Source organism: Neopelma chrysocephalum, unplaced genomic scaffold (genome assembly GCF_003984885.1).
Source record: "Neopelma chrysocephalum unplaced genomic scaffold, ASM398488v2 Primary Assembly neopelma1_96887, whole genome shotgun sequence".
In the NCBI taxonomy this organism is placed as follows: domain Eukaryota; kingdom Metazoa; phylum Chordata; class Aves; order Passeriformes; family Pipridae; genus Neopelma; species Neopelma chrysocephalum.
In genome coordinates, this window is record NW_020925530.1 from 434,972 (window position 1) to 440,747 (window position 5,776).

A 5,776-nucleotide genomic window follows, 5' to 3' on the forward strand; every position below is an offset into this window, starting at 1 on the left:
CCAACAGATTCACAAGATCAGAGGGTGCTTCAACTACCCTTGTCTGGGAGGACTCAACAGAGTGAAGATCCCTCAGTGGATCCTGCCAAGGTGTTTTCTGCTGTCAGCAACTGAAAGGACTCACTTTAACAGTTCATGGAATAACACTCTTTATTAATACAAATTGTGACAGATTAATAAGGTTTGAAGGTTGTTGGTGATAGCGTCTACTGCAAAAATATGTTTTAAAGTAATCTACTGATATATTAAGCAAGCACAAGTTCTAATATGAATCAATCTACTAATATACTATAGGGCAAGCACAAACACAAGCTCTAGTCCTAAAAGCAGCATTCAATGTGCATAGAGTATAATTTTTGCCCAAGGCATCCCTGTGGGGCAAGAAGATAGGCTCAGCCTGTCAACTGATCCCAGCAGTTTCAGTGGAGTCTTCTCCAATTTTCCCCCTATCCTCCACTTATTTTTATACTATTTCTTTATGTTTAGGCAGAGTTTGAGTGGCTTTAGTCATAAATATCTTTTATTTCTGACTGGTGCAAAGTTCTCTCACCATACCTAATGGGAGGGGAGTGGTCATGGTTTGGCACCTGAGGAGGGGGTTTTTACATGGTTGTTTGCTCAGCAGCAGAACACCTTGATTCTCCCTTGGCTGACAGGTACTGTACGGCCTCATGATCTTCAAAGTGCCACAATGTTCCCCCTTTCTGCTGGGATTTGAATGGAGGGGGGCCATGTAGTCTCCACTTCGTTCCACGCTCCATTACATTCCTCTGAGCAGATGCTTATCGTTGTATGGAGAGCATGTCGACCACATTCCATCCAGGGAGTAGCTACTGTCTTTTACCCTAGAATTCTTAGTCTCTTCTAAATTTTAACCCTATCCATCATCCCACAACTATGATAGGCAGAAGATCCTGCTGATAGGATGAGACAACAGAGAATAAACTACACCAAGGTGTCAAAGTCAATAAAAAGAAAAAAACTGCCGAAGGGAAAGAGAAAGGTAAGGTATTACAAACAGGAAATACTTCATTACCAAAACAGCAGTTTTCTCTTTAAAAGAAGAAACATTTTTATCCTCTTAAATTTAGACAAAACAGCATATTTCAATACATTGTGCCAAAAATTAACTACACCATCAAGTGCATGCCTGTTCCAAGAAAAAAACCCACCTGACATCTTAATAGAAAACTGTTTAAAAAAACAAAAAAAACCCCACCACAAATGTGGGAGGCAATTGAGCTGTGGACAGCTTGGGCCCTGAATTTGAGTGGTTGTAGCTGTGAAGTTGTGAAGGAATGTAAACAACGAAGACGAGAAGGTGGACAGGGAGGACAGAGCTGCGGGGCAGCTATGATAGCCAGAGAGCCTGGACTGTTTGCTGAGTCACCCTGAGTTGCAGAAGCTATAGAGCAACCAATCTTAAGATGTGTATGTAGTAAGGGCACCAATGGTGGTGAAACACGCTGGCTAGGGGAGACTATAAATTAACAATGTTTGTATGAAATAAAGTTTTTTTCTGCGTAAAATCCCAGTGTGGTGTCTGTCCCGACAACAACACACAAACCCACACTTCCCATAAAAAAACACCCCTACCACCTTTGGCCCAAAACTGTTAGATGCCACCTTATAAAAACATCTTTTTCTAAAGAAGTTAAACATGAACAAAATATCAGCTTTATATTTTTTTTTTGCTATAGAGTTTTAAATTGCAAATTACTTACTATAAAAAGTAGTGTAAATTTCACGAGCTTGTGGTGCGTTGTTGGGAATTAGGCGAACTACCTTCAGACCTTCGTGATGCAGTCATCATCACCTTGTATAAGAAGAAAGGTACTAAATCAGACTGTTCAAATTACCGTGGTATTACTCTGCTCTCCATTGCTGGCAAAATCCTGGCAAGAATACTCCTGAACAGACTAATATCTGCTATAGCAGAAGGAATTCTACCTGAAAGTCAGTGTGGCTTCAGAACCAACAGGAGCACCACAGACATGATATTTGTTCTCAGACAACTGCAAGAGAAGTGTAGGGAACAGAACAGAGGTCTCTATGTAACCTTTGTCGACCTCACCAAGGCTTTCGATACTGTGAGCAGAAAAGGTCTTTGGCAGATTTTGGAACGTTTAGGTTGTCCCCCCAAGTTCCTTAAAATGATCATCTCACTCCATGAGGATCAGCACGGCCAAGTCAGATATGGCAACACACTTTCTGAGCCCTTTCTAATAAAGAATGGTGTGAAACAAGGCTGCGTTCTCGCTCCTACCCTATTCACAGTCTTTTTCAGCATGATGCTCCAAAGGGCCATGGCAGACCTCAATGATCAGGACGGTATCTACATTCGATATCGTACTGATGGAAGCCTATTCAACCTAAGGCGACTGAAGGCCCACACTAAGACCTTAAACCATCTTGTCCGGGAGCTGCTTTACGCTGATGACGCCGCCCTTGTTGCCCACACAGAAGCAGCCCTGCAGCGTTTAACATCCTGCTTTGCAGACGCTGCTGAGCTCTTTGGGCTGGAAGTCAGCTTAAAGAAGACAGAAGTTCTCCATCAACCTGCACCTCAGGAAGTCCCCCATCATCCCCACATCACCATCAGCCAATCAGAGCTCAAATCAGTCCAACAGTTTAATTACCTAGGCAGCCTCATCTCCTCGGATGGTAAGATTGACGGGGAGATAGACAACAGGTTAGCGAAGGCATATAGTGCTTTTGGTAAGCTTCATAAAAGAGTCTGGCGAAATAAACACTTGAAGAAAAGTACCAAGATCAGTGTTTACAGAGCCATAGTGCTGTCTACTCTTTTATATGGCTCCGAATCATGGGTCATCTACCGCCACCACCTACGTCTCCTAGAACGCTTCCATCAACGCTGTCTCCGTACAATCCTAAACATCCACTGGGCAGATTATGTGACCAATACATCTGTTCTTGAACAGGCAGCAATCACAAGTATTGAGGCCATGCTACTGAGAACACAGCTACGTTGGGCAGGGCACGTCTCTAGGATGAAGGACCACCGCCTCCCTAAGATCCTGCTTTACGGTGAACTTGCCACTGGCTGCCGCAAGAGAGGAGCCCCGAAGAAAAGATACAAGGACTCCCTGAAGCAACAACTCAGCCTCGGGCATATTGATCACCATAACTGGTCTACTCTGGCCTCCAATCGGGAAGCCTGGAGACAAACCATTTATAACGCTGCTGATGCTTTTGAGAAAGCACGCAGGATCACCCTTGAAGAGAAAAGACAACGCAGAAAGAATCGAGCCTCGCAGAATATACCACCTAAGGAGTCTTTCTGCTGTGTCTTTTGCAACCGGACATGCCTTTCTCGTATTGGTCTTTTTAGCCACCAACGCGCTTGCAAGAAACGTGGGTAGAGCCCTTCCCAAATCTTCGTTCGCGAAGCCTAGCCATGAAATGTATGTGACATCACCAAGAGTAGTTGTACTTATGAATTAATGTTCCATAGTTTGTACAACCCTTTGTAAAATATTTAAAGAACTAAAACAAACCAAAGAAAACTATAAATAATACAATAGTTTTTAAATATGTGATTTAATAAAGAAAATAATTTGACACAAAGTAAGCAAAACAGGTGCTTACTGCATAGATATACTTCTGCAGCTATAAAAGCAAGATCTGGTGATAAAAATATTTTTAACTCATTTTGAAATGCAGTCACTGTTGCCATAGTACATCTAATATAAAGGCAAACAAAACTTAAATAGATTTTAAAACAATACCCTTGATGCTATGCACTGAGCCAATACTCTGTAAATCAGTCTATTTTTCATGTAATAGACAAATCCAGTCAGCGTAATCATTTTTTCTGTACGTGTAGGAGACAGGAGGAATGGTTGACTGGCTCAAAACAACCATGTGGAAAAGTGGTGCGGGAACAAGGGTGAGTTCTGCATAGGTGGGCAGCGCACTGCTCCCTCCCACCCCTCTGCTGCACAGTGCATGCACATTTGAAAAGTCGGCCACAGTTGGCACTGTAATGGGGGCGGTCAACCACATGGGACCACGGTAAACCCCAAAATGGCACCGGGAACATTCTGGCTCTGTGTAAAGTGCAGGTGCGAGACTTTGGCGCTGAAATTAGCATAGGTCCACCTGGGGGAGGGGTACAGGGGACCAGAACTGATAAACAAACAGAAACACAGAATCACAGAATATGCCAAGTTGGAAGGGACCCACAAAGATCATCAAGTCCAACTCCTGGCCCTGCACAGGACCATCCCCAGGAGTCACACCGCATGCCTGAGAGTATTGTCCAAATGCTTCTTGAACTCTGGCAGGCTTGGTGCTGTGACCATTTCCCTGGGGAGACTGTTCCAGTGCCCAATCACCCTCTGGTTGAAGAACCTTTTTCTAATGTCCAACCTAAACCTCCCCTGACACAACTACAGGCCATTCCCTTGGCTCCTGTCACTGGTCACCACAGAGGAGAGATCATTGCCTGTCCCTCTTCTTCCCCTCATGAGGAAGTTGTAGACTGCGATGAGGTCTTCCCTCAGTCTCCTCTTCTGTAGGCTGAACAGACCAAGTGCCTTCAGCCACTCCTCATACGGCTTCCCCTCAAGGCCCGTCACCATCTTTGTTGTCCTCCTTTGGACGCTCTCTAATAGCTAAATATCTTTCTTCTATTGCGGTCACCAAAACTGCACACAATATTCAAGGTGAGGCCGAATCAGTGCAGAGTAGAGCGGGACAATCACCTCCCTTGACCAGCTGGTGATGCTTTGCCTGATGGCTGGGCATGTGCTGAGTGACACACTCTGCTACCCTGGATTTAAAAGCTGCTGAGACCATGCTGGATCCTAGGGTGGTGCCTATCTACCTCTCTCTCCTTTTTCTTTCTCTTTCTTCTCCTACCTTCTTCTTCTTGAAATAGATTGTAAGTCTGACCAAAAAATCCAGTCAAAGCCTTGCCAAGTGCCTCATTCTATCTGGATGTTCTAAAGTTTGCAAATAAAGTTGTTTGCTATTGAACCTCCTGAGAACTTTGTTGTTTCTCCCATGCCCCACCCAGAGTAAATCAAACTACCTTCCCCTAAACCCACTGAGCAGGATGGGGCATTACAGCACATGAATAGTATAATTAAATTGCTTTTTTTCCCCCCAAGAAACATGTTAACTGTGAGAATACTCAGTCTTGCAATACCCCACATAAAGCCTTCAAATTAAAGGTAAGTTCTAGGAATTTGAAACCGAAACATCAGGGCTTTTTTTCCGTTAATAATGATGACTACGTTATAAATGGCTAAAGAACAATTGTGTGTGGAAAAAGCAGAACAGTACAACAGCTCAATTAAGGAAAAGAGTTTTAGTGCACTTTTGTAGCCAACATGCTACATTGCCCTTTTTGCATACAAAGTGGACTCAAGGATTTCCATTTTAAGAAAGAAATTATTTGGCAAGCAAAACACTGTGTCAAGCTGCCTTTTTTTTTCCTAATATACTTGGACATATTAAGACAGAAGCCTTGCTAAATGTTACACAATTCCTTTTGTTTTTATTTTTGAGAAAGTCTGATTTATTACACTGTCACATTGCTACTCAGAAACGCTGCAGTGATGAAATCAGTCAATGTTGGGTCAACCCAAGTCCTCATTCTACATTTTTTCACAAAGAAATTACAGTAATGTTCAACACAACATTTCTTGCTTTCTTCTCTAATGGGGCATGTCACTACATCAATTAGAAATTTTTTTCCAAACAATTTTCATGGGATCAAAACAAGCTTCTACAGATGTTACAGAAATCT